The sequence below is a fragment of the Macaca nemestrina genome, chromosome 1 (assembly GCF_043159975.1).
Source record: "Macaca nemestrina isolate mMacNem1 chromosome 1, mMacNem.hap1, whole genome shotgun sequence".
Lineage (NCBI taxonomy): Eukaryota > Metazoa > Chordata > Mammalia > Primates > Cercopithecidae > Macaca > Macaca nemestrina.
The window spans coordinates 20,611,235-20,639,162 of NC_092125.1; the positions used below are offsets into that span (position 1 = coordinate 20,611,235).

A 27,928-nucleotide genomic window follows, 5' to 3' on the forward strand; every position below is an offset into this window, starting at 1 on the left:
AAAGTGCTGGGATTATAGGTGTGAGCCACTTCACCCTGCCAATCGTTTTCATTTTGACTGGATCCAATAGTAATGTCCCCACTTCCATTTCTGATTTTAGTAATTTGAGTATTCTCTCTTTTTTTCTTAGTCACTCCATAAAGTTTGTCAATTTTATCTTTTAAAAAACCAACTTTCAGTTTTGTTGATTTTCTCCATTTTTGTATTTTCTGTTTTATTTATTTCTGAATTAATCTTTCTTTCTTTCCTTCCTAGGGTTTAATTTGTTCTTTTCTAGTGCCTAAAGTGTAAATTTAGAGTGCTAATTTGAGGTCCTTTGGGTGTTTTTTGTTTTGTTTCCTTTTGAGAGGGAGTCTCGCTCTTGTTGGCCAGGCTGGAGTGCAATGGTGCGATCTCGGCTCACTGCAACCTCTGCCTCCCAGGTTTAAGCAATTCTCTTGCTTCAGCCTCCCAAGTCGCTGGGATTACAGGCGCCTGCCACCACAACCGGCTAATTTTGTATTTTCAGCAGAGACAGGGTTTCTCCCTGTTGTTCAGGCTAGTCTCGAACTCCTGACCTCAGGTGATTGGCTCACCTCAGCCTCCCAAAGTGCTGGGATTACAGGCATTAACCGCGACGCCTGGCTTTCTTTAGGTTTTTTTCATGTAAGCATTTCACACTATAAATTTCCCTGTTAGCACTGCTTTCACTGCATCCCAAAGTTTGGCTATGCTGTGTTTTCATTTTCATTCATTTCTGAGTACAGCTGAGCCTTGAACAACATGGGTTTGAACTGCAAGGGTGCACTTATACAGGAATTGTTTTCAATAAGTACAGTAGGTCCCCTGATTTCATTAATTCTGCATCTGTAACCAAAGGCAGATTGAAAATACAGTCTTCACAGAGCGCAAACCCTGAGGATACAGCGGCCTAACATTTTTAATGCCCAGGTTTTACAGGGCCAACTGCAAGACTTGACTCTGTGTGGATTTTGGCCTACTTATGGGGTCCTGGAACCAATCCCCTGTGGATACTGACACCCAACTGTATTTTCTGATTTCTCTTGTGGTTTCTTCTTTAACCCATTGGTTGTTTAAGAAAATATCTGAATCTCTTCAAATACCTGAGACTGGATAATTTATTAAAAAGAGACATTTATTTCTCTCAGTTCTCAAGGCTGGGGTGTCCAAGGTCAAGTCATCAGCCCATTCAGTGTCTAAGGAGGGCCCAGTCTCTCCTTCCAAGATGACACAACGTTGCTTCATCTTTCAGAGGGGAAGAACATTGTGTCCCCACACGGAGGAGACGGAGGGAATGAACCCACTCAAGTCCTTTTCTAAGGGCTCTAATTTCATCCATAAGGACTTCTACCCTCATGAGATAATCGCCTCCTAAAGAATCCACCTTTTTACCCTTTTTTTTTTTTTTGAGACAGGGTCTCATTGTATTGCCCCTACGGCAGTGCAGTAGCCTGTAGCCTGATCATGGCTCACTGCAGCCTTGACCTCCCAGGCTCAACCAGTCCTCCTGCTTCAGCCTCCTGAGTAGCTGGGACTACAGGCCTGCACCACCACGCCCACCGAATTTGGTGTTTATTCTAGAGACAAGTTTTGCCATTTTGCCCTGGCTGGTCTTGAACTCCTGGGCTCGAACAATCTGACTGCCTTTCCCTTCCAAAGTGCTGGGATGACAGCGTTAGCCACCACCCCAGGCCAGTGCCCACCTCTTAATACTATCATATTGGCAAATAAATTTCAGCATATAAATTTTGGGGGACATTCAGACCATAGCAGTGTGTTCTTTACTTTCCAAAAAGAAAACAGGTCAGTTTATCAGTTTTCCTTGTATTATTGATTTTTAACTCGATTTTGTTGTGGTCAGAGAAGACATTTGATAATACGCTGTTCGCCCTTCGCCAGCCTCGACGACTCTGGGTGAGGGGGCAAGAGGGGGCCTCGCAGGATTCCTGAGCGGCAGGGATCCCAAAGAATACCTGCGCGACAGCGCGGAGGACCCGACGGGGTCCCAGGATCGTGGGCTGTGGGCCCTGACGCCTCGGAGCACTCCCTGTTCCGAGCGGGCCCGACGTGGTGGAAGCTCGGGAGCTCGGCAGCCGGGAGAGGCAGCAGGCGAAGAGGCTCCGGGATCCCGATCCGAGCACGACGACCCCGGGCTGGCGGTGCGGGCTGGAAGCCGGCGGGCATGGCTGGGCCGGGCTCTTGGGGCAGCCAGGCGCCTCTGCCGGCGTCTACGGCCATACCACCCTGAACGCGCCCGATCTCGTCTGATCTCGGAAGCTAAGCAGGGTCGGGCCTGGTTAGTACTTGGATGGGAGACCGCCTGGGAATACCGGGTGCTGTAGGCTTTTTGGCTTGCTTTCTTCTCTTTCTTTCTTTTCTACCTTCCTTTCTTCCCTTCTCTCACTCACTCTTCTTTCTTTCTTTCCTTCTTTCTCTCTTTCTTTCCTTTCTTTCTTTCTTTCTTTCCTTTTTTCTCTCTCTCCCTCTATCTCGCTCTTTCTCTCTCTTGTGCTTTCCTTCTTACTTTCATTCTTTTCTGTTTCTTCCCTTGCTATCTTTCCTTTCTTTCTTTGTCTCTCTCTCTTTCTTTCTTTCGTTCTGCTGTCTTTCCTTCTTTCTTTCTTTCTACCTATCTTTCTTTCTATCCTTCCTCCTTTCTTTCCTTCTTTCTTTCTCTCTCCCTCTCTCTTGCTTGCTCTTTCTTTCTTTCCTTCTTTCATTCTTTTCTTTTTCTTCCCTTGCTATCTTCCTTTTCTTTCTTCTCGTTCTTTCTTCTTTCTTTCTTTCCTTCTTTCTTTCTTTCTCCTATCTCTCTGTCCCTTTCTTTCTCTCTCTTTCTTTATTTCATTCTTTCCTTGTTTCTTGCTTTTCTTTCTCACTTTCTTTTCTTCCTTTCTCTTTCTTTCTTTCTTTCTTTCTTTCTTTCTTTCTTTCTTTCTTTCTTCTCTTTTTGCTCCTTTCTTTCTTTCTTTCTTTCCTTCCTTCTTTCTTTCTTTCCTTCCTTCTTTCTTTCTTTCCTTCCTTCTTTCTTTCTTTCCTTCTTTCTTTCTGTCTTTCCTTTTTCTTCCAGACGGAGTCTCGCTGTCACCCAGCCTGGAGTGCAGTGGCAAGATCTCGGCTCACTGCAAGCTCCGCCTCCCGGGTTCACGCCATTCTCCTGCCTCAGCCTCCCAAGCAGCTGGGACTACAGGCGCCCGCCACCACGCCCGGCTCATGTTTTGTAGTTTTAGTGGAGACGGGGTTTCACCGTGTTAGCCAGGCTGGTCTGGATCTCCTGACCTCGTGATCCACCCGCCTCGGCCTCCCAAAGTGCTGGCATTACAGGCGTGATCCACCGCGCCCGGCCTGCTGTAGGCTTTTGTGGCTTCCCCTCTCCCTCCCTTGCCCCTACTATCGCCATGCTTCCCAACCTCCCCGGACTCTGCTCCCCCCTTGTCGCCCGCCTACACCCCCGCCGCAGCCGGGGACCTCCTCCTGGGGGTCCGCCACCAAAGCACCACCGGGCAGCAGCATCCCACCGCTTGCGCCTCGCCGCCGCCCGGCCAGGAGCCCGGCTCCAGCCCTGGAGGGCAGGAGGCCGGACCCCAAAGGCGCAGGCGCGGGTTCCCTGCCGTTCCCGGCGCCTTCCCGCTCCCGGAACGCACAGGCGATTCAATCCATTCACCGGGCGGGCGCCGCCGCAACCTTCCAAACCGGGGGAAGGGGCGGGCAGGGCCAGCGGGTGCCACAGACGCCAGCCGAGACCTCCGCTCCAGAACGCAGGGGCTGCTTTATCCGGGGGAAGGACATTGCTTCGCCAGCAACCAGGAAAACAGTCCCTGTGCACCCGGATTCCCATTGCCACCAACTTCGCGTAAACTCCAGTCCCGAGGACACGCCAGAGACCCAGGCCTCGGGCCCCGTGGGCACGCCCGGTGCCACGGCTCCCGCCAAAAGGGCGGGCGCACTCTGCAAATCAAGGGGCCCACCGCACCGCACCAAGAGCACAGGGAGGTGCCAACACAGGAAGGAGCCTACGAAACCCACCCCCAAAGCAAGCAATTAATCCAAGACAAAACCCGTCTCAGCGCTCCGTTGCTCCTCTCGCATGGACGGCCTGGCCACCCTGTTCTGGCCCAGCCCAAGCCCCCTCCACCCTATCCCGGCCTGCTCAAAAGGGCCCTGCCTACGGGAGCAGGGCGCTCCCTCTCCAAGGCTCTATCGCTCTCGCTCTCTAGCTCCCTGCCCCTCTCTCTTCTGGGTTTGCCCCTGCACCTCGCGCTATTTCTGTCGCCTTTCCTCTGTCTCTCCCTCTCTGTCTGTCTTTCTCGCTCTCTCTGTCCCTCTCTCTATCTCTGCCTCTCTGTCTCTTTCCCTCTCCACCTCCCCTGTCTCTCTCGATCGCTGTCTCTCTCCCTCCCTCGGTTTCAATCTCTCCATCTATCTCTTCCTTGCTCTCCTTCAAGCCGTTTGTGTGTGCACGTATGTGTGTGTGTGTGTGTGTGTGTGTGTGTGTGTGTGTGTCTGTGTCTGTGTCTGAGCGCGCGCGCGTGTGTGGGTTCCCGCGCGCGAGCGCCCGGGTGTGTCTGTGTGTGGGGCTGTGGATTTGCTGCTGGTGGTGGTGGGGTGTTTCTGGGTTTCTCTCAGCCCCTCTCGCCGGGGATCAGGCTGCCGGCTCTAGTGCCAGCCCGGGGCAAAGCAGGGCCATCCCCCAACACCCCAGCCCCCACGCCCTCTTGCCCACCGGCCGGGTCTTGGTCGGGACAAGCCACCGTGGTGGGGGCGTTGTGAGAAAAAGGCCAGGCGCGGCTGGGCCGGCTGTTCGCCCTTGGCCAGCCCTGACGCCTCTGGGGGTGTGGGCCAAGAGGGGGCCTCGCAGGAGCTCCCCAGCGGCCAGGGATCCAAAAGAATACCTCCACGACAGGGCGGAGGACCCGCCGGGGTCCCAGGATCGTGGGCCCTGGGCCCCGACGCCTCGGAGCACTCCCTGTTCCGAGCGGGCCCGACGTGGTGGAAGCTCGGGAGCTCGGCAGCCGGGAGAGGCAGCAGGCGAAGAGGCTCCGGGATCCCGATCCGAGCACGACGACCCCGGGCTGGCGGTGCGGGCTGGAAGCCGGCGGGCATGGCTGGGCCGGGCTCTTGGGGCAGCCAGGCGCCTCTGCCGGCGTCTACGGCCATACCACCCTGAACGCGCCCGATCTCGTCTGATCTCGGAAGCTAAGCAGGGTCGGGCCTGGTTAGTACTTGGATGGGAGACCGCCTGGGAATACCGGGTGCTGTAGGCTTTTTGGCTTGCTTTCTTCTCTTTCTTTCTTTTCTACCTTCCTTTCTTCCCTTCTCTCACTCACTCTTCTTTCTTTCTTTCCTTCTTTCTCTCTTTCTTTCCTTTCTTTCTTTCTTTCCTTCTTTCTTTCTCTCTCTCCCTCTTTCTATCTCGCTCTTTCTCTCTCTTGTGCTTTCCTTCTTACTTTCATTCTTTTCTGTTTCTCCCCTTGCTATCTTTCCTTTCTTTCTTTGTCTCTCTCTCTTTCTCTTTCTTTCTTCCTTCCTTCCTTTCTTCCTTCCTCTCTATCTCTCTATCACTCTTTCTTTCTTTCTTTCCTTCCTTCTTTCTTTCTCTTTGTTTTCTTTCTTTCTTTCCTTCTTTCTCTCTCTCTCTCTTTCTCACTCTTTCTCTCTTTCTTTCCTTCTTTTCTTTTTCTTCCTTTGCTATCTTTGTTTTCTTTCTTTCTCTTTTCTTTTCTTTCCTTCTTTCTTTCTTTCTCCTATCTCTCTGTCTCTTTCTTTCTCTTTCTCTTTCTTTATTTCGTTCTTTCCTTTTCTCTTGCTTTTCTTTCTTTCTCACTTTCTTCCTTTCTCTTTCTTTCTTTCTTTCATTCTTTCTTCGGTCTTTGCCTCTTTCTTCCTTTCTTTCTTTCCTTCTTACTTTCATTCTTTTCTTTTTCTTCCCTTACTATCTTTCCCTTCTTTCTTTCTCTCTCTTTCTTTCTCTCTCTTTCTTTCTCTCTCTCTCTTTCTCTCTCTTTCTTTCTTTCTTTCTTTTCTTTCTTTCTTTCTTTCTTTCTTTCTTTCTTTCTTTCTTTCTTTCTTTCTTTCTTTCTTTCTTTCTTTCTTTCTTTCTTTCTTTCTTTCTTTCTTTCTTTCTTTCCTACTTGGTTTCTTTCTTTCTTTCCTTTTTCTTCCAGACGGAGTCTCACTCTGTCACCCAACCTGGAGTGCAGTGGCAAGATCTGGGCCCACTGCAAGCTCCGCCTCCCGGGTTCACGCCATTCTCCTGCCTCAGCCTCCTGAGTAGCTGGGATTACAGGCATGCACCACCACACCTGGCTAATTTTGTATTTTTAGTAGAGACGGGGTTTCTCCATGTTGGTTAGCTTGGTCTTGGTCTGGAACTCCCAACTTCAGGCGATCCACCCACTTTCCCAAAGTGCTAGGATACCCAAAGTGCTAGGATTACAGGCGTGAGTCACCAGCGCCCGGTCAGACTAGGGGTATAGTTTTAGGCTTCTGCTTGGCTTTCCTTTTCTGTGATGAATTTCACCTCACAGTCTTAGGATATGGTGAGGAGTTTTAGGCATCGATCTTCATATGGGATATTATTCTACAGTTTTCTCTTGTAAAATCTTTGTCTTGCTTTGGTATCAGGGCAATTGTAGCCTCATAGAATGAGTTAGGGAATACTCCCTCCTCTTCAAGGTTTTGGCAGGATTAACAAGGATTACTATTCGTTCTCTAAATATTTGATAGAGAAGTCAAGTCCAAGGCTTTTTTTTTTTTTTTTTTTTTTTTTTTTTTTTTTTTTTTTTTGGCAGGAGATATTGGGTTACTGATTCAGTCTCCTTACTAGTTACTCGTCTATTCAGATTTTCACTTTCTTTGTGATTTAGTCTTGGTAGGGTTCATGTTCCTAGGAATTTGTCCATTTCATCCAAGTTATCCAATATGTTGGTGTACAATTGTTCTTAGCACTCTCTTACAATCCTATTCATTTATTTCTTTGAGACAGGATCTCATCTGTCACCCAGGCTAGAGTGCAGTGGTGTGATCTAGGCTCATTACAACCTCCACCTCCCAGGTTCAAGCGATCCTCCTACCTCAGCCTCCTCAGTAGCTGGGACAACAGGCTTTTGCCATCAAGATGGGCTGAATTTTCTTCTTTCTTTCTTTCTTTCTTTCTTTCTTTCTTTCTTTCTTTAATTTATTTTTTTTCTTTCCTTTTTATCTTTTTTTTTTTTTTTTTTTTTTTTTTTTTTTTTGTAGAGACCGGGTTTGACCATGTCTCCCAGGCTGGTCTTGAACTCCTGAGCTAAAGTGATTCACCTGCCTGAACCTCCCGAGTAGCTGGGATTACAGGGGCCTACCACCACACCCGGCTATTTTTTTTTTGTATTTTTAGTAGAGATGGTTTCACCATGTTGGCCAGGTTAGTCTTGAACTCCTAACCTCAAGTGATCTGCATGCCTCGGCCTCCCAAAGTGCTGGGATTATAGGTGTGAGCCACTTCACCCTGCCAATCGTTTTCATTTTGACTGGATCCAATAGTAATGTCCCCACTTCCATTTCTGATTTTAGTAATTTGAGTATTCTCTCTTTTTTTCTTAGTCACTCCATAAAGTTTGTCAATTTTATCTTTTAAAAAACCAACTTTCAGTTTTGTTGATTTTCTCCATTTTTGTATTTTCTGTTTTATTTATTTCTGAATTAATCTTTCTTTCTTTCCTTCCTAGGGTTTAATTTGTTCTTTTCTAGTGCCTAAAGTGTAAATTTAGAGTGCTAATTTGAGGTCCTTTGGGTGTTTTTTGTTTTGTTTCCTTTTGAGAGGGAGTCTCGCTCTTGTTGGCCAGGCTGGAGTGCAATGGTGCGATCTCGGCTCACTGCAACCTCTGCCTCCCAGGTTTAAGCAATTCTCTTGCTTCAGCCTCCCAAGTCGCTGGGATTACAGGCGCCTGCCACCACAACCGGCTAATTTTGTATTTTCAGCAGAGACAGGGTTTCTCCCTGTTGTTCAGGCTAGTCTCGAACTCCTGACCTCAGGTGATTGGCTCACCTCAGCCTCCCAAAGTGCTGGGATTACAGGCATTAACCGCGACGCCTGGCTTTCTTTAGGTTTTTTTCATGTAAGCATTTCACACTATAAATTTCCCTGTTAGCACTGCTTTCACTGCATCCCAAAGTTTGGCTATGCTGTGTTTTCATTTTCATTCATTTCTGAGTACAGCTGAGCCTTGAACAACATGGGTTTGAACTGCAAGGGTGCACTTATACAGGAATTGTTTTCAATAAGTACAGTAGGTCCTCTGATTTCATTAATTCTGCATCTGTAACCAAAGGCAGATTGAAAATACAGTCTTCACAGAGCGCAAACCCTGAGGATACAGCGGCCTAACTTTTTTAATGCCCAGGTTTTACAGGGCCAACTGCAAGACTTGACTCTGTGTGGATTTTGGCCTACTTATGGGGTCCTGGAACCAATCCCCTGTGGATACTGACACCCAACTGTATTTTCTGATTTCTCTTGTGGTTTCTTCTTTAACCCATTGGTTGTTTAAGAAAATATCTGAATCTCTTCAAATACCTGAGACTGGATAATTTATTAAAAAGAGACATTTATTTCTCTCAGTTCTCAAGGCTGGGGTGTCCAAGGTCAAGTCATCAGCCCATTCAGTGTCTAAGGAGGGCCCAGTCTCTCCTTCCAAGATGACACAACGTTGCTTCATCTTTCAGAGGGGAAGAACATTGTGTCCCCACACGGAGGAGACGGAGGGAATGAACCCACTCAAGTCCTTTTCTAAGGGCTCTAATTTCATCCATAAGGACTTCTACCCTCATGAGATAATCGCCTCCTAAAGAATCCACCTTTTTACCCTTTTTTTTTTTTTGAGACAGGGTCTCATTGTATTGCCCCTACGGCAGTGCAGTAGCCTGTAGCCTGATCATGGCTCACTGCAGCCTTGACCTCCCAGGCTCAACCAGTCCTCCTGCTTCAGCCTCCTGAGTAGCTGGGACTACAGGCCTGCACCACCACGCCCACCGAATTTGGTGTTTATTCTAGAGACAAGTTTTGCCATTTTGCCCTGGCTGGTCTTGAACTCCTGGGCTCGAACAATCTGACTGCCTTTCCCTTCCAAAGTGCTGGGATGACAGCGTTAGCCACCACCCCAGGCCAGTGCCCACCTCTTAATACTATCATATTGGCAAATAAATTTCAGCATATAAATTTTGGGGGACATTCAGACCATAGCAGTGTGTTCTTTACTTTCCAAAAAGAAAACAGGTCAGTTTATCAGTTTTCCTTGTATTATTGATTTTTAACTCGATTTTGTTGTGGTCAGAGAAGACATTTGATAATACGCTGTTCGCCCTTCGCCAGCCTCGACGACTCTGGGTGAGGGGGCAAGAGGGGGCCTCGCAGGATTCCTGAGCGGCAGGGATCCCAAAGAATACCTGCGCGACAGCGCGGAGGACCCGACGGGGTCCCAGGATCGTGGGCTGTGGGCCCTGACGCCTCGGAGCACTCCCTGTTCCGAGCGGGCCCGACGTGGTGGAAGCTCGGGAGCTCGGCAGCCGGGAGAGGCAGCAGGCGAAGAGGCTCCGGGATCCCGATCCGAGCACGACGACCCCGGGCTGGCGGTGCGGGCTGGAAGCCGGCGGGCATGGCTGGGCCGGGCTCTTGGGGCAGCCAGGCGCCTCTGCCGGCGTCTACGGCCATACCACCCTGAACGCGCCCGATCTCGTCTGATCTCGGAAGCTAAGCAGGGTCGGGCCTGGTTAGTACTTGGATGGGAGACCGCCTGGGAATACCGGGTGCTGTAGGCTTTTTGGCTTGCTTTCTTCTCTTTCTTTCTTTTCTACCTTCCTTTCTTCCCTTCTCTCACTCACTCTTCTTTCTTTCTTTCCTTCTTTCTCTCTTTCTTTCCTTTCTTTCTTTCTTTCTTTCCTTTTTTCTCTCTCTCCCTCTATCTCGCTCTTTCTCTCTCTTTTGCTTTCCTTCTTACTTTCATTCTTTTCTGTTTCTTCCCTTGCTATCTTTCCTTTCTTTCTTTGTCTCTCTCTCTTTCTTTCTTTCGTTCTGCTGTCTTTCCTTCTTTCTTTCTTTCTACCTATCTTTCTTTCTATCCTTCCTCCTTTCTTTCCTTCTTTCTTTCTCTCTCCCTCTCTCTTGCTTGCTCTTTCTTTCTTTCCTTCTTTCATTCTTTTCTTTTTCTTCCCTTGCTATCTTCCTTTTCTTTCTTCTCGTTCTTTCTTCTTTCTTTCTTTCCTTCTTTCTTTCTTTCTCCTATCTCTCTGTCCCTTTCTTTCTCTCTCTTTCTTTATTTCATTCTTTCCTTGTTTCTTGCTTTTCTTTCTCACTTTCTTTTCTTCCTTTCTCTTTCTTTCTTTCTTTCTTTCTTTCTTTCTTTCTTTCTTTCTTTCTTTCTTTCTTTCTTCTCTTTTTGCTCCTTTCTTTCTTTCTTTCTTTCCTTCCTTCTTTCTTTCCTTCCTTCTTTCTTTCTTTCCTTCCTTCTTTCTTTCTTTCCTTCTTTCTTTCTGTCTTTCCTTTTTCTTCCAGACGGAGTCTCGCTGTCACCCAGCCTGGAGTGCAGTGGCAAGATCTCGGCTCACTGCAAGCTCCGCCTCCCGGGTTCACGCCATTCTCCTGCCTCAGCCTCCCAAGCAGCTGGGACTACAGGCGCCCGCCACCACGCCCGGCTCATGTTTTGTAGTTTTAGTGGAGACGGGGTTTCACCGTGTTAGCCAGGCTGGTCTGGATCTCCTGACCTCGTGATCCACCCGCCTCGGCCTCCCAAAGTGCTGGCATTACAGGCGTGATCCACCGCGCCCGGCCTGCTGTAGGCTTTTGTGGCTTCCCCTCTCCCTCCCTTGCCCCTACTATCGCCATGCTTCCCAACCTCCCCGGACTCTGCTCCCCCCTTGTCGCCCGCCTACACCCCCGCCGCAGCCGGGGACCTCCTCCTGGGGGTCCGCCACCAAAGCACCACCGGGCAGCAGCATCCCACCGCTTGCGCCTCGCCGCCGCCCGGCCAGGAGCCCGGCTCCAGCCCTGGAGGGCAGGAGGCCGGACCCCAAAGGCGCAGGCGCGGGTTCCCTGCCGTTCCCGGCGCCTTCCCGCTCCCGGAACGCACAGGCGATTCAATCCATTCACCGGGCGGGCGCCGCCGCAACCTTCCAAACCGGGGGAAGGGGCGGGCAGGGCCAGCGGGTGCCACAGACGCCAGCCGAGACCTCCGCTCCAGAACGCAGGGGCTGCTTTATCCGGGGGAAGGACATTGCTTCGCCAGCAACCAGGAAAACAGTCCCTGTGCACCCGGATTCCCATTGCCACCAACTTCGCGTAAACTCCAGTCCCGAGGACACGCCAGAGACCCAGGCCTCGGGCCCCGTGGGCACGCCCGGTGCCACGGCTCCCGCCAAAAGGGCGGGCGCACTCTGCAAATCAAGGGGCCCACCGCACCGCACCAAGAGCACAGGGAGGTGCCAACACAGGAAGGAGCCTACGAAACCCACCCCCAAAGCAAGCAATTAATCCAAGACAAAACCCGTCTCAGCGCTCCGTTGCTCCTCTCGCATGGACGGCCTGGCCACCCTGTTCTGGCCCAGCCCAAGCCCCCTCCACCCTATCCCGGCCTGCTCAAAAGGGCCCTGCCTACGGGAGCAGGGCGCTCCCTCTCCAAGGCTCTATCGCTCTCGCTCTCTAGCTCCCTGCCCCTCTCTCTTCTGGGTTTGCCCCTGCACCTCGCGCTATTTCTGTCGCCTTTCCTCTGTCTCTCCCTCTCTGTCTGTCTTTCTCGCTCTCTCTGTCCCTCTCTCTATCTCTGCCTCTCTGTCTCTTTCCCTCTCCACCTCCCCTGTCTCTCTCGATCGCTGTCTCTCTCCCTCCCTCGGTTTCAATCTCTCCATCTATCTCTTCCTTGCTCTCCTTCAAGCCGTTTGTGTGTGCACGTATGTGTGTGTGTGTGTGTGTGTGTGTGTGTGTGTGTGTGTCTGTGTCTGTGTCTGAGCGCGCGCGCGTGTGTGGGTTCCCGCGCGCGAGCGCCCGGGTGTGTCTGTGTGTGGGGCTGTGGATTTGCTGCTGGTGGTGGTGGGGTGTTTCTGGGTTTCTCTCAGCCCCTCTCGCCGGGGATCAGGCTGCCGGCTCTAGTGCCAGCCCGGGGCAAAGCAGGGCCATCCCCCAACACCCCAGCCCCCACGCCCTCTTGCCCACCGGCCGGGTCTTGGTCGGGACAAGCCACCGTGGTGGGGGCGTTGTGAGAAAAAGGCCAGGCGCGGCTGGGCCGGCTGTTCGCCCTTGGCCAGCCCTGACGCCTCTGGGGGTGTGGGCCAAGAGGGGGCCTCGCAGGAGCTCCCCAGCGGCCAGGGATCCAAAAGAATACCTCCACGACAGGGCGGAGGACCCGCCGGGGTCCCAGGATCGTGGGCCCTGGGCCCCGACGCCTCGGAGCACTCCCTGTTCCGAGCGGGCCCGACGTGGTGGAAGCTCGGGAGCTCGGCAGCCGGGAGAGGCAGCAGGCGAAGAGGCTCCGGGATCCCGATCCGAGCACGACGACCCCGGGCTGGCGGTGCGGGCTGGAAGCCGGCGGGCATGGCTGGGCCGGGCTCTTGGGGCAGCCAGGCGCCTCTGCCGGCGTCTACGGCCATACCACCCTGAACGCGCCCGATCTCGTCTGATCTCGGAAGCTAAGCAGGGTCGGGCCTGGTTAGTACTTGGATGGGAGACCGCCTGGGAATACCGGGTGCTGTAGGCTTTTTGGCTTGCTTTCTTCTCTTTCTTTCTTTTCTACCTTCCTTTCTTCCCTTCTCTCACTCACTCTTCTTTCTTTCTTTCCTTCTTTCTCTCTTTCTTTCCTTTCTTTCTTTCTTTCCTTCTTTCTTTCTCTCTCTCCCTCTTTCTATCTCGCTCTTTCTCTCTCTTGTGCTTTCCTTCTTACTTTCATTCTTTTCTGTTTCTCCCCTTGCTATCTTTCCTTTCTTTCTTTGTCTCTCTCTCTTTCTCTTTCTTTCTTCCTTCCTTCCTTTCTTCCTTCCTCTCTATCTCTCTATCACTCTTTCTTTCTTTCTTTCCTTCCTTCTTTCTTTCTCTTTGTTTTCTTTCTTTCTTTCCTTCTTTCTCTCTCTCTCTCTTTCTCACTCTTTCTCTCTTTCTTTCCTTCTTTTCTTTTTCTTCCTTTGCTATCTTTGTTTTCTTTCTTTCTCTTTTCTTTTCTTTCCTTCTTTCTTTCTTTCTCCTATCTCTCTGTCTCTTTCTTTCTCTTTCTCTTTCTTTATTTCGTTCTTTCCTTTTCTCTTGCTTTTCTTTCTTTCTCACTTTCTTCCTTTCTCTTTCTTTCTTTCTTTCATTCTTTCTTCGGTCTTTGCCTCTTTCTTCCTTTCTTTCTTTCCTTCTTACTTTCATTCTTTTCTTTTTCTTCCCTTACTATCTTTCCCTTCTTTCTTTCTCTCTCTTTCTTTCTCTCTCTTTCTTTCTCTCTCTCTCTTTCTCTCTCTCTCTTTCTTTCTTTCTTTTCTTTCTTTCTTTCTTTCTTTCTTTCTTTCTTTCTTTCTTTCTTTCTTTCTTTCTTTCTTTCTTTCTTTCTTTCTTTCTTTCTTTCCTACTTGGTTTCTTTCTTTCTTTCCTTTTTCTTCCAGACGGAGTCTCACTCTGTCACCCAACCTGGAGTGCAGTGGCAAGATCTGGGCCCACTGCAAGCTCCGCCTCCCGGGTTCACGCCATTCTCCTGCCTCAGCCTCCTGAGTAGCTGGGATTACAGGCATGCACCACCACACCTGGCTAATTTTGTATTTTTAGTAGAGACGGGGTTTCTCCATGTTGGTTAGCTTGGTCTTGGTCTGGAACTCCCAACTTCAGGCGATCCACCCACTTTCCCAAAGTGCTAGGATACCCAAAGTGCTAGGATTACAGGCGTGAGTCACCAGCGCCCGGTCAGACTAGGGGTATAGTTTTAGGCTTCTGCTTGGCTTTCCTTTTCTGTGATGAATTTCACCTCACAGTCTTAGGATATGGTGAGGAGTTTTAGGCATCGATCTTCATATGGGATATTATTCTACAGTTTTCTCTTGTAAAATCTTTGTCTTGCTTTGGTATCAGGGCAATTGTAGCCTCATAGAATGAGTTAGGGAATACTCCCTCCTCTTCAAGGTTTTGGCAGGATTAACAAGGATTACTATTCGTTCTCTAAATATTTGATAGAGAAGTCAAGTCCAAGGCTTTTTTTTTTTTTTTTTTTTTTTTTTTTTTTGGCAGGAGATATTGGGTTACTGATTCAGTCTCCTTACTAGTTACTCGTCTATTCAGATTTTCACTTTCTTTGTGATTTAGTCTTGGTAGGGTTCATGTTCCTAGGAATTTGTCCATTTCATCCAAGTTATCCAATATGTTGGTGTACAATTGTTCTTAGCACTCTCTTACAATCCTATTCATTTATTTCTTTGAGACAGGATCTCATCTGTCACCCAGGCTAGAGTGCAGTGGTGTGATCTAGGCTCATTACAACCTCCACCTCCCAGGTTCAAGCGATCCTCCTACCTCAGCCTCCTCAGTAGCTGGGACAACAGGCTTTTGCCATCAAGATGGGCTGAATTTTCTTCTTTCTTTCTTTCTTTCTTTCTTTCTTTCTTTCTTTAATTTATTTTTTTTCTTTCCTTTTTATCTTTTTTTTTTTTTTTTTTTTTTTTTTTTTTTTTTTGTAGAGACCGGGTTTGACCATGTCTCCCAGGCTGGTCTTGAACTCCTGAGCTAAAGTGATTCACCTGCCTGAACCTCCCGAGTAGCTGGGATTACAGGGGCCTACCACCACACCCGGCTCTTTTTTTTTTTGTATTTTTAGTAGAGATGGTTTCACCATGTTGGCCAGGTTAGTCTTGAACTCCTAACCTCAAGTGATCTGCATGCCTCGGCCTCCCAAAGTGCTGGGATTATAGGTGTGAGCCACTTCACCCTGCCAATCGTTTTCATTTTGACTGGATCCAATAGTAATGTCCCCACTTCCATTTCTGATTTTAGTAATTTGAGTATTCTCTCTTTTTTTCTTAGTCACTCCATAAAGTTTGTCAATTTTATCTTTTAAAAAACCAACTTTCAGTTTTGTTGATTTTCTCCATTTTTGTATTTTCTGTTTTATTTATTTCTGAATTAATCTTTCTTTCTTTCCTTCCTAGGGTTTAATTTGTTCTTTTCTAGTGCCTAAAGTGTAAATTTAGAGTGCTAATTTGAGGTCCTTTGGGTGTTTTTTGTTTTGTTTCCTTTTGAGAGGGAGTCTCGCTCTTGTTGGCCAGGCTGGAGTGCAATGGTGCGATCTCGGCTCACTGCAACCTCTGCCTCCCAGGTTTAAGCAATTCTCTTGCTTCAGCCTCCCAAGTCGCTGGGATTACAGGCGCCTGCCACCACAACCGGCTAATTTTGTATTTTCAGCAGAGACAGGGTTTCTCCCTGTTGTTCAGGCTAGTCTCGAACTCCTGACCTCAGGTGATTGGCTCACCTCAGCCTCCCAAAGTGCTGGGATTACAGGCATTAACCGCGACGCCTGGCTTTCTTTAGGTTTTTTTCATGTAAGCATTTCACACTATAAATTTCCCTGTTAGCACTGCTTTCACTGCATCCCAAAGTTTGGCTATGCTGTGTTTTCATTTTCATTCATTTCTGAGTACAGCTGAGCCTTGAACAACATGGGTTTGAACTGCAAGGGTGCACTTATACAGGAATTGTTTTCAATAAGTACAGTAGGTCCCCTGATTTCATTAATTCTGCATCTGTAACCAAAGGCAGATTGAAAATACAGTCTTCACAGAGCGCAAACCCTGAGGATACAGCGGCCTAACTTTTTTAATGCCCAGGTTTTACAGGGCCAACTGCAAGACTTGACTCTGTGTGGATTTTGGCCTACTTATGGGGTCCTGGAACCAATCCCCTGTGGATACTGACACCCAACTGTATTTTCTGATTTCTCTTGTGGTTTCTTCTTTAACCCATTGGTTGTTTAAGAAAATATCTGAATCTCTTCAAATACCTGAGACTGGATAATTTATTAAAAAGAGACATTTATTTCTCTCAGTTCTCAAGGCTGGGGTGTCCAAGGTCAAGTCATCAGCCCATTCAGTGTCTAAGGAGGGCCCAGTCTCTCCTTCCAAGATGACACAACGTTGCTTCATCTTTCAGAGGGGAAGAACATTGTGTCCCCACACGGAGGAGACGGAGGGAATGAACCCACTCAAGTCCTTTTCTAAGGGCTCTAATTTCATCCATAAGGACTTCTACCCTCATGAGATAATCGCCTCCTAAAGAATCCACCTTTTTACCCTTTTTTTTTTTTTGAGACAGGGTCTCATTGTATTGCCCCTACGGCAGCGCAGTAGCCTGTAGCCTGATCATGGCTCACTGCAGCCTTGACCTCCCAGGCTCAACCAGTCCTCCTGCTTCAGCCTCCTGAGTAGCTGGGACTACAGGCCTGCACCACCACGCCCACCGAATTTGGTGTTTATTCTAGAGACAAGTTTTGCCATTTTGCCCTGGCTGGTCTTGAACTCCTGGGCTCGAACAATCTGACTGCCTTTCCCTTCCAAAGTGCTGGGATGACAGCGTTAGCCACCACCCCAGGCCAGTGCCCACCTCTTAATACTATCATATTGGCAAATAAATTTCAGCATATAAATTTTGGGGGACATTCAGACCATAGCAGTGTGTTCTTTACTTTCCAAAAAGAAAACAGGTCAGTTTATCAGTTTTCCTTGTATTATTGATTTTTAACTCGATTTTGTTGTGGTCAGAGAAGACATTTGATAATACGCTGTTCGCCCTTCGCCAGCCTCGACGACTCTGGGTGAGGGGGCAAGAGGGGGCCTCGCAGGATTCCTGAGCGGCAGGGATCCCAAAGAATACCTGCGCGACAGCGCGGAGGACCCGACGGGGTCCCAGGATCGTGGGCTGTGGGCCCTGACGCCTCGGAGCACTCCCTGTTCCGAGCGGGCCCGACGTGGTGGAAGCTCGGGAGCTCGGCAGCCGGGAGAGGCAGCAGGCGAAGAGGCTCCGGGATCCCGATCCGAGCACGACGACCCCGGGCTGGCGGTGCGGGCTGGAAGCCGGCGGGCATGGCTGGGCCGGGCTCTTGGGGCAGCCAGGCGCCTCTGCCGGCGTCTACGGCCATACCACCCTGAACGCGCCCGATCTCGTCTGATCTCGGAAGCTAAGCAGGGTCGGGCCTGGTTAGTACTTGGATGGGAGACCGCCTGGGAATACCGGGTGCTGTAGGCTTTTTGGCTTGCTTTCTTCTCTTTCTTTCTTTTCTACCTTCCTTTCTTCCCTTCTCTCACTCACTCTTCTTTCTTTCTTTCCTTCTTTCTCTCTTTCTTTCCTTTCTTTCTTTCTTTCTTTCCTTTTTTCTCTCTCTCCCTCTATCTCGCTCTTTCTCTCTCTTTTGCTTTCCTTCTTACTTTCATTCTTTTCTGTTTCTTCCCTTGCTATCTTTCCTTTCTTTCTTTGTCTCTCTCTCTTTCTTTCTTTCGTTCTGCTGTCTTTCCTTCTTTCTTTCTTTCTACCTATCTTTCTTTCTATCCTTCCTCCTTTCTTTCCTTCTTTCTTTCTCTCTCCCTCTCTCTTGCTTGCTCTTTCTTTCTTTCCTTCTTTCATTCTTTTCTTTTTCTTCCCTTGCTATCTTCCTTTTCTTTCTTCTCGTTCTTTCTTCTTTCTTTCTTTCCTTCTTTCTTTCTTTCTCCTATCTCTCTGTCCCTTTCTTTCTCTCTCTTTCTTTATTTCATTCTTTCCTTGTTTCTTGCTTTTCTTTCTCACTTTCTTTTCTTCCTTTCTCTTTCTTTCTTTCTTTCTTTCTTTCTTTCTTCTCTTTTTGCTCCTTTCTTTCTTTCTTTCCTTCCTTCTTTCTTTCTTTCCTTCCTTCTTTCTTTCTTTCCTTCCTTCTTTCTTTCTTTCCTTCCTTCTTTCTTTCTTTCCTTCTTTCTTTCTGTCTTTCCTTTTTCTTCCAGACGGAGTCTCGCTGTCACCCAGCCTGGAGTGCAGTGGCAAGATCTCGGCTCACTGCAAGCTCCGCCTCCCGGGTTCACGCCATTCTCCTGCCTCAGCCTCCCAAGCAGCTGGGACTACAGGCGCCCGCCACCACGCCCGGCTCATGTTTTGTAGTTTTAGTGGAGACGGGGTTTCACCGTGTTAGCCAGGCTGGTCTGGATCTCCTGACCTCGTGATCCACCCGCCTCGGCCTCCCAAAGTGCTGGCATTACAGGCGTGATCCACCGCGCCCGGCCTGCTGTAGGCTTTTGTGGCTTCCCCTCTCCCTCCCTTGCCCCTACTATCGCCATGCTTCCCAACCTCCCCGGACTCTGCTCCCCCCTTGTCGCCCGCCTACACCCCCGCCGCAGCCGGGGACCTCCTCCTGGGGGTCCGCCACCAAAGCACCACCGGGCAGCAGCATCCCACCGCTTGCGCCTCGCCGCCGCCCGGCCAGGAGCCCGGCTCCAGCCCTGGAGGGCAGGAGGCCGGACCCCAAAGGCGCAGGCGCGGGTTCCCTGCCGTTCCCGGCGCCTTCCCGCTCCCGGAACGCACAGGCGATTCAATCCATTCACCGGGCGGGCGCCGCCGCAACCTTCCAAACCGGGGGAAGGGGCGGGCAGGGCCAGCGGGTGCCACAGACGCCAGCCGAGACCTCCGCTCCAGAACGCAGGGGCTGCTTTATCCGGGGGAAGGACATTGCTTCGCCAGCAACCAGGAAAACAGTCCCTGTGCACCCGGATTCCCATTGCCACCAACTTCGCGTAAACTCCAGTCCCGAGGACACGCCAGAGACCCAGGCCTCGGGCCCCGTGGGCACGCCCGGTGCCACGGCTCCCGCCAAAAGGGCGGGCGCACTCTGCAAATCAAGGGGCCCACCGCACCGCACCAAGAGCACAGGGAGGTGCCAACACAGGAAGGAGCCTACGAAACCCACCCCCAAAGCAAGCAATTAATCCAAGACAAAACCCGTCTCAGCGCTCCGTTGCTCCTCTCGCATGGACGGCCTGGCCACCCTGTTCTGGCCCAGCCCAAGCCCCCTCCACCCTATCCCGGCCTGCTCAAAAGGGCCCTGCCTACGGGAGCAGGGCGCTCCCTCTCCAAGGCTCTATCGCTCTCGCTCTCTAGCTCCCTGCCCCTCTCTCTTCTGGGTTTGCCCCTGCACCTCGCGCTATTTCTGTCGCCTTTCCTCTGTCTCTCCCTCTCTGTCTGTCTTTCTCGCTCTCTCTGTCCCTCTCTCTATCTCTGCCTCTCTGTCTCTTTCCCTCTCCACCTCCCCTGTCTCTCTCGATCGCTGTCTCTCTCCCTCCCTCGGTTTCAATCTCTCCATCTATCTCTTCCTTGCTCTCCTTCAAGCCGTTTGTGTGTGCACGTATGTGTGTGTGTGTGTGTGTGTGTGTGTGTGTGTGTGTGTCTGTGTCTGTGTCTGAGCGCGCGCGCGTGTGTGGGTTCCCGCGCGCGAGCGCCCGGGTGTGTCTGTGTGTGGGGCTGTGGATTTGCTGCTGGTGGTGGTGGGGTGTTTCTGGGTTTCTCTCAGCCCCTCTCGCCGGGGATCAGGCTGCCGGCTCTAGTGCCAGCCCGGGGCAAAGCAGGGCCATCCCCCAACACCCCAGCCCCCACGCCCTCTTGCCCACCGGCCGGGTCTTGGTCGGGACAAGCCACCGTGGTGGGGGCGTTGTGAGAAAAAGGCCAGGCGCGGCTGGGCCGGCTGTTCGCCCTTGGCCAGCCCTGACGCCTCTGGGGGTGTGGGCCAAGAGGGGGCCTCGCAGGAGCTCCCCAGCGGCCAGGGATCCAAAAGAATACCTCCACGACAGGGCGGAGGACCCGCCGGGGTCCCAGGATCGTGGGCCCTGGGCCCCGACGCCTCGGAGCACTCCCTGTTCCGAGCGGGCCCGACGTGGTGGAAGCTCGGGAGCTCGGCAGCCGGGAGAGGCAGCAGGCGAAGAGGCTCCGGGATCCCGATCCGAGCACGACGACCCCGGGCTGGCGGTGCGGGCTGGAAGCCGGCGGGCATGGCTGGGCCGGGCTCTTGGGGCAGCCAGGCGCCTCTGCCGGCGTCTACGGCCATACCACCCTGAACGCGCCCGATCTCGTCTGATCTCGGAAGCTAAGCAGGGTCGGGCCTGGTTAGTACTTGGATGGGAGACCGCCTGGGAATACCGGGTGCTGTAGGCTTTTTGGCTTGCTTTCTTCTCTTTCTTTCTTTTCTACCTTCCTTTCTTCCCTTCTCTCACTCACTCTTCTTTCTTTCTTTCCTTCTTTCTCTCTTTCTTTCCTTTCTTTCTTTCTTTCCTTCTTTCTTTCTCTCTCTCCCTCTTTCTATCTCGCTCTTTCTCTCTCTTGTGCTTTCCTTCTTACTTTCATTCTTTTCTGTTTCTCCCCTTGCTATCTTTCCTTTCTTTCTTTGTCTCTCTCTCTTTCTCTTTCTTTCTTCCTTCCTTCCTTTCTTCCTTCCTCTCTATCTCTCTATCACTCTTTCTTTCTTTCTTTCCTTCCTTCTTTCTTTCTCTTTGTTTTCTTTCTTTCTTTCCTTCTTTCTCTCTCTCTCTCTTTCTCACTCTTTCTCTCTTTCTTTCCTTCTTTTCTTTTTCTTCCTTTGCTATCTTTGTTTTCTTTCTTTCTCTTTTCTTTTCTTTCCTTCTTTCTTTCTTTCTCCTATCTCTCTGTCTCTTTCTTTCTCTTTCTCTTTCTTTATTTCGTTCTTTCCTTTTCTCTTGCTTTTCTTTCTTTCTCACTTTCTTCCTTTCTCTTTCTTTCTTTCTTTCATTCTTTCTTCGGTCTTTGCCTCTTTCTTCCTTTCTTTCTTTCCTTCTTACTTTCATTCTTTTCTTTTTCTTCCCTTACTATCTTTCCCTTCTTTCTTTCTCTCTCTTTCTTTCTCTCTCTTTCTTTCTCTCTCTCTCTTTCTCTCTCTTTCTTTCTTTCTTTCTTTTCTTTCTTTCTTTCTTTCTTTCTTTCTTTCTTTCTTTCTTTCTTTCTTTCTTTCTTTCTTTCTTTCTTTCTTTCTTTCTTTCTTTCTTTCCTACTTGGTTTCTTTCTTTCTTTCCTTTTTCTTCCAGACGGAGTCTCACTCTGTCACCCAACCTGGAGTGCAGTGGCAAGATCTGGGCCCACTGCAAGCTCCGCCTCCCGGGTTCACGCCATTCTCCTGCCTCAGCCTCCTGAGTAGCTGGGATTACAGGCATGCACCACCACACCTGGCTAATTTTGTATTTTTAGTAGAGACGGGGTTTCTCCATGTTGGTTAGCTTGGTCTTGGTCTGGAACTCCCAACTTCAGGCGATCCACCCACTTTCCCAAAGTGCTAGGATACCCAAAGTGCTAGGATTACAGGCGTGAGTCACCAGCGCCCGGTCAGACTAGGGGTATAGTTTTAGGCTTCTGCTTGGCTTTCCTTTTCTGTGATGAATTTCACCTCACAGTCTTAGGATATGGTGAGGAGTTTTAGGCATCGATCTTCATATGGGATATTATTCTACAGTTTTCTCTTGTAAAATCTTTGTCTTGCTTTGGTATCAGGGCAATTGTAGCCTCATAGAATGAGTTAGGGAATACTCCCTCCTCTTCAAGGTTTTGGCAGGATTAACAAGGATTACTATTCGTTCTCTAAATATTTGATAGAGAAGTCAAGTCCAAGGCTTTTTTTTTTTTTTTTTTTTTTTTTTTTTTTTTTTTTTTTTTGGCAGGAGATATTGGGTTACTGATTCAGTCTCCTTACTAGTTACTCGTCTATTCAGATTTTCACTTTCTTTGTGATTTAGTCTTGGTAGGGTTCATGTTCCTAGGAATTTGTCCATTTCATCCAAGTTATCCAATATGTTGGTGTACAATTGTTCTTAGCACTCTCTTACAATCCTATTCATTTATTTCTTTGAGACAGGATCTCATCTGTCACCCAGGCTAGAGTGCAGTGGTGTGATCTAGGCTCATTACAACCTCCACCTCCCAGGTTCAAGCGATCCTCCTACCTCAGCCTCCTCAGTAGCTGGGACAACAGGCTTTTGCCATCAAGATGGGCTGAATTTTCTTCTTTCTTTCTTTCTTTCTTTCTTTCTTTCTTTCTTTCTTTCTTTCTTTAATTTATTTTTTTTCTTTCCTTTTTATCTTTTTTTTTTTTTTTTTTTTTTTTTTTTTTGTAGAGACCGGGTTTGACCATGTCTCCCAGGCTGGTCTTGAACTCCTGAGCTAAAGTGATTCACCTGCCTGAACCTCCCGAGTAGCTGGGATTACAGGGGCCTACCACCACACCCGGCTATTTTTTTTTTGTATTTTTAGTAGAGATGGTTTCACCATGTTGGCCAGGTTAGTCTTGAACTCCTAACCTCAAGTGATCTGCATGCCTCGGCCTCCCAAAGTGCTGGGATTATAGGTGTGAGCCACTTCACCCTGCCAATCGTTTTCATTTTGACTGGATCCAATAGTAATGTCCCCACTTCCATTTCTGATTTTAGTAATTTGAGTATTCTCTCTTTTTTTCTTAGTCACTCCATAAAGTTTGTCAATTTTATCTTTTAAAAAACCAACTTTCAGTTTTGTTGATTTTCTCCATTTTTGTATTTTCTGTTTTATTTATTTCTGAATTAATCTTTCTTTCTTTCCTTCCTAGGGTTTAATTTGTTCTTTTCTAGTGCCTAAAGTGTAAATTTAGAGTGCTAATTTGAGGTCCTTTGGGTGTTTTTTGTTTTGTTTCCTTTTGAGAGGGAGTCTCGCTCTTGTTGGCCAGGCTGGAGTGCAATGGTGCGATCTCGGCTCACTGCAACCTCTGCCTCCCAGGTTTAAGCAATTCTCTTGCTTCAGCCTCCCAAGTCGCTGGGATTACAGGCGCCTGCCACCACAACCGGCTAATTTTGTATTTTCAGCAGAGACAGGGTTTCTCCCTGTTGTTCAGGCTAGTCTCGAACTCCTGACCTCAGGTGATTGGCTCACCTCAGCCTCCCAAAGTGCTGGGATTACAGGCATTAACCGCGACGCCTGGCTTTCTTTAGGTTTTTTTCATGTAAGCATTTCACACTATAAATTTCCCTGTTAGCACTGCTTTCACTGCATCCCAAAGTTTGGCTATGCTGTGTTTTCATTTTCATTCATTTCTGAGTACAGCTGAGCCTTGAACAACATGGGTTTGAACTGCAAGGGTGCACTTATACAGGAATTGTTTTCAATAAGTACAGTAGGTCCTCTGATTTCATTAATTCTGCATCTGTAACCAAAGGCAGATTGAAAATACAGTCTTCACAGAGCGCAAACCCTGAGGATACAGCGGCCTAACTTTTTTAATGCCCAGGTTTTACAGGGCCAACTGCAAGACTTGACTCTGTGTGGATTTTGGCCTACTTATGGGGTCCTGGAACCAATCCCCTGTGGATACTGACACCCAACTGTATTTTCTGATTTCTCTTGTGGTTTCTTCTTTAACCCATTGGTTGTTTAAGAAAATATCTGAATCTCTTCAAATACCTGAGACTGGATAATTTATTAAAAAGAGACATTTATTTCTCTCAGTTCTCAAGGCTGGGGTGTCCAAGGTCAAGTCATCAGCCCATTCAGTGTCTAAGGAGGGCCCAGTCTCTCCTTCCAAGATGACACAACGTTGCTTCATCTTTCAGAGGGGAAGAACATTGTGTCCCCACACGGAGGAGACGGAGGGAATGAACCCACTCAAGTCCTTTTCTAAGGGCTCTAATTTCATCCATAAGGACTTCTACCCTCATGAGATAATCGCCTCCTAAAGAATCCACCTTTTTACCCTTTTTTTTTTTTTGAGACAGGGTCTCATTGTATTGCCCCTACGGCAGTGCAGTAGCCTGTAGCCTGATCATGGCTCACTGCAGCCTTGACCTCCCAGGCTCAACCAGTCCTCCTGCTTCAGCCTCCTGAGTAGCTGGGACTACAGGCCTGCACCACCACGCCCACCGAATTTGGTGTTTATTCTAGAGACAAGTTTTGCCATTTTGCCCTGGCTGGTCTTGAACTCCTGGGCTCGAACAATCTGACTGCCTTTCCCTTCCAAAGTGCTGGGATGACAGCGTTAGCCACCACCCCAGGCCAGTGCCCACCTCTTAATACTATCATATTGGCAAATAAATTTCAGCATATAAATTTTGGGGGACATTCAGACCATAGCAGTGTGTTCTTTACTTTCCAAAAAGAAAACAGGTCAGTTTATCAGTTTTCCTTGTATTATTGATTTTTAACTCGATTTTGTTGTGGTCAGAGAAGACATTTGATAATACGCTGTTCGCCCTTCGCCAGCCTCGACGACTCTGGGTGAGGGGGCAAGAGGGGGCCTCGCAGGATTCCTGAGCGGCAGGGATCCCAAAGAATACCTGCGCGACAGCGCGGAGGACCCGACGGGGTCCCAGGATCGTGGGCTGTGGGCCCTGACGCCTCGGAGCACTCCCTGTTCCGAGCGGGCCCGACGTGGTGGAAGCTCGGGAGCTCGGCAGCCGGGAGAGGCAGCAGGCGAAGAGGCTCCGGGATCCCGATCCGAGCACGACGACCCCGGGCTGGCGGTGCGGGCTGGAAGCCGGCGGGCATGGCTGGGCCGGGCTCTTGGGGCAGCCAGGCGCCTCTGCCGGCGTCTACGGCCATACCACCCTGAACGCGCCCGATCTCGTCTGATCTCGGAAGCTAAGCAGGGTCGGGCCTGGTTAGTACTTGGATGGGAGACCGCCTGGGAATACCGGGTGCTGTAGGCTTTTTGGCTTGCTTTCTTCTCTTTCTTTCTTTTCTACCTTCCTTTCTTCCCTTCTCTCACTCACTCTTCTTTCTTTCTTTCCTTCTTTCTCTCTTTCTTTCCTTTCTTTCTTTCTTTCTTTCCTTTTTTCTCTCTCTCCCTCTATCTCGCTCTTTCTCTCTCTTTTGCTTTCCTTCTTACTTTCATTCTTTTCTGTTTCTTCCCTTGCTATCTTTCCTTTCTTTCTTTGTCTCTCTCTCTTTCTTTCTTTCGTTCTGCTGTCTTTCCTTCTTTCTTTCTTTCTACCTATCTTTCTTTCTATCCTTCCTCCTTTCTTTCCTTCTTTCTTTCTCTCTCCCTCTCTCTTGCTTGCTCTTTCTTTCTTTCCTTCTTTCATTCTTTTCTTTTTCTTCCCTTGCTATCTTCCTTTTCTTTCTTCTCGTTCTTTCTTCTTTCTTTCTTTCCTTCTTTCTTTCTTTCTCCTATCTCTCTGTCCCTTTCTTTCTCTCTCTTTCTTTATTTCATTCTTTCCTTGTTTCTTGCTTTTCTTTCTCACTTTCTTTTCTTCCTTTCTCTTTCTTTCTTTCTTTCTTTCTTTCTTTCTTTCTTTCTTTCTTCTCTTTTTGCTCCTTTCTTTCTTTCTTTCTTTCCTTCCTTCTTTCTTTCCTTCCTTCTTTCTTTCTTTCCTTCCTTCTTTCTTTCTTTCCTTCTTTCTTTCTGTCTTTCCTTTTTCTTCCAGACGGAGTCTCGCTGTCACCCAGCCTGGAGTGCAGTGGCAAGATCTCGGCTCACTGCAAGCTCCGCCTCCCGGGTTCACGCCATTCTCCTGCCTCAGCCTCCCAAGCAGCTGGGACTACAGGCGCCCGCCACCACGCCCGGCTCATGTTTTGTAGTTTTAGTGGAGACGGGGTTTCACCGTGTTAGCCAGGCTGGTCTGGATCTCCTGACCTCGTGATCCACCCGCCTCGGCCTCCCAAAGTGCTGGCATTACAGGCGTGATCCACCGCGCCCGGCCTGCTGTAGGCTTTTGTGGCTTCCCCTCTCCCTCCCTTGCCCCTACTATCGCCATGCTTCCCAACCTCCCCGGACTCTGCTCCCCCCTTGTCGCCCGCCTACACCCCCGCCGCAGCCGGGGACCTCCTCCTGGGGGTCCGCCACCAAAGCACCACCGGGCAGCAGCATCCCACCGCTTGCGCCTCGCCGCCGCCCGGCCAGGAGCCCGGCTCCAGCCCTGGAGGGCAGGAGGCCGGACCCCAAAGGCGCAGGCGCGGGTTCCCTGCCGTTCCCGGCGCCTTCCCGCTCCCGGAACGCACAGGCGATTCAATCCATTCACCGGGCGGGCGCCGCCGCAACCTTCCAAACCGGGGGAAGGGGCGGGCAGGGCCAGCGGGTGCCACAGACGCCAGCCGAGACCTCCGCTCCAGAACGCAGGGGCTGCTTTATCCGGGGGAAGGACATTGCTTCGCCAGCAACCAGGAAAACAGTCCCTGTGCACCCGGATTCCCATTGCCACCAACTTCGCGTAAACTCCAGTCCCGAGGACACGCCAGAGACCCAGGCCTCGGGCCCCGTGGGCACGCCCGGTGCCACGGCTCCCGCCAAAAGGGCGGGCGCACTCTGCAAATCAAGGGGCCCACCGCACCGCACCAAGAGCACAGGGAGGTGCCAACACAGGAAGGAGCCTACGAAACCCACCCCCAAAGCAAGCAATTAATCCAAGACAAAACCCGTCTCAGCGCTCCGTTGCTCCTCTCGCATGGACGGCCTGGCCACCCTGTTCTGGCCCAGCCCAAGCCCCCTCCACCCTATCCCGGCCTGCTCAAAAGGGCCCTGCCTACGGGAGCAGGGCGCTCCCTCTCCAAGGCTCTATCGCTCTCGCTCTCTAGCTCCCTGCCCCTCTCTCTTCTGGGTTTGCCCCTGCACCTCGCGCTATTTCTGTCGCCTTTCCTCTGTCTCTCCCTCTCTGTCTGTCTTTCTCGCTCTCTCTGTCCCTCTCTCTATCTCTGCCTCTCTGTCTCTTTCCCTCTCCACCTCCCCTGTCTCTCTCGATCGCTGTCTCTCTCCCTCCCTCGGTTTCAATCTCTCCATCTATCTCTTCCTTGCTCTCCTTCAAGCCGTTTGTGTGTGCACGTATGTGTGTGTGTGTGTGTGTGTGTGTGTGTGTGTGTGTGTGTGTGTCTGTGTCTGTGTCTGAGCGCGCGCGCGTGTGTGGGTTCCCGCGCGCGAGCGCCCGGGTGTGTCTGTGTGTGGGGCTGTGGATTTGCTGCTGGTGGTGGTGGGGTGTTTCTGGGTTTCTCTCAGCCCCTCTCGCCGGGGATCAGGCTGCCGGCTCTAGTGCCAGCCCGGGGCAAAGCAGGGCCATCCCCCAACACCCCAGCCCCCACGCCCTCTTGCCCACCGGCCGGGTCTTGGTCGGGACAAGCCACCGTGGTGGGGGCGTTGTGAGAAAAAGGCCAGGCGCGGCTGGGCCGGCTGTTCGCCCTTGGCCAGCCCTGACGCCTCTGGGGGTGTGGGCCAAGAGGGGGCCTCGCAGGAGCTCCCCAGCGGCCAGGGATCCAAAAGAATACCTCCACGACAGGGCGGAGGACCCGCCGGGGTCCCAGGATCGTGGGCCCTGGGCCCCGACGCCTCGGAGCACTCCCTGTTCCGAGCGGGCCCGACGTGGTGGAAGCTCGGGAGCTCGGCAGCCGGGAGAGGCAGCAGGCGAAGAGGCTCCGGGATCCCGATCCGAGCACGACGACCCCGGGCTGGCGGTGCGGGCTGGAAGCCGGCGGGCATGGCTGGGCCGGGCTCTTGGGGCAGCCAGGCGCCTCTGCCGGCGTCTACGGCCATACCACCCTGAACGCGCCCGATCTCGTCTGATCTCGGAAGCTAAGCAGGGTCGGGCCTGGTTAGTACTTGGATGGGAGACCGCCTGGGAATACCGGGTGCTGTAGGCTTTTTGGCTTGCTTTCTTCTCTTTCTTTCTTTTCTACCTTCCTTTCTTCCCTTCTCTCACTCACTCTTCTTTCTTTCTTTCCTTCTTTCTCTCTTTCTTTCCTTTCTTTCTTTCTTTCCTTCTTTCTTTCTCTCTCTCCCTCTTTCTATCTCGCTCTTTCTCTCTCTTGTGCTTTCCTTCTTACTTTCATTCTTTTCTGTTTCTCCCCTTGCTATCTTTCCTTTCTTTCTTTGTCTCTCTCTCTTTCTCTTTCTTTCTTCCTTCCTTCCTTTCTTCCTTCCTCTCTATCTCTCTATCACTCTTTCTTTCTTTCTTTCCTTCCTTCTTTCTTTCTCTTTGTTTTCTTTCTTTC

General features: G+C 50.2%; 8 non-coding genes across 8 annotated transcripts; all 8 read left to right on the forward strand.

The window, feature by feature from the left end:
* Positions 1–2,226: 2,226 nt before the first annotated feature.
* On the forward strand, positions 2,227–2,345 carry LOC139360454 (5S ribosomal RNA). Its single transcript, XR_011617869.1, has one exon. It is a non-coding gene; the product is annotated as a 5S ribosomal RNA (ribosomal RNA).
* A 2,800-nt stretch (positions 2,346–5,145) lies between these two features.
* Positions 5,146–5,264, forward strand: LOC112423287 (5S ribosomal RNA). The gene has a single exon (XR_011617881.1). It is a non-coding gene; the product is annotated as a 5S ribosomal RNA (ribosomal RNA).
* A 4,412-nt stretch (positions 5,265–9,676) lies between these two features.
* Positions 9,677–9,795, forward strand: LOC139360471 (5S ribosomal RNA). Its single transcript, XR_011617893.1, has one exon. It is a non-coding gene; the product is annotated as a 5S ribosomal RNA (ribosomal RNA).
* Positions 9,796–12,603: 2,808 nt separating this feature from the next.
* LOC139360491 (5S ribosomal RNA) lies at positions 12,604–12,722 on the forward strand. Its single transcript, XR_011617896.1, has one exon. It is a non-coding gene; the product is annotated as a 5S ribosomal RNA (ribosomal RNA).
* A 4,380-nt stretch (positions 12,723–17,102) lies between these two features.
* On the forward strand, positions 17,103–17,221 carry LOC139360504 (5S ribosomal RNA). Its single transcript, XR_011617903.1, has one exon. It is a non-coding gene; the product is annotated as a 5S ribosomal RNA (ribosomal RNA).
* A 2,800-nt stretch (positions 17,222–20,021) lies between these two features.
* On the forward strand, positions 20,022–20,140 carry LOC139360516 (5S ribosomal RNA). The gene has a single exon (XR_011617920.1). It is a non-coding gene; the product is annotated as a 5S ribosomal RNA (ribosomal RNA).
* Positions 20,141–24,541: 4,401 nt separating this feature from the next.
* On the forward strand, positions 24,542–24,660 carry LOC139360520 (5S ribosomal RNA). The gene has a single exon (XR_011617928.1). It is a non-coding gene; the product is annotated as a 5S ribosomal RNA (ribosomal RNA).
* Positions 24,661–27,458: 2,798 nt separating this feature from the next.
* On the forward strand, positions 27,459–27,577 carry LOC139360526 (5S ribosomal RNA). Its single transcript, XR_011617933.1, has one exon. It is a non-coding gene; the product is annotated as a 5S ribosomal RNA (ribosomal RNA).
* The last annotated feature ends 351 nt before the right edge of the window (positions 27,578–27,928 follow it).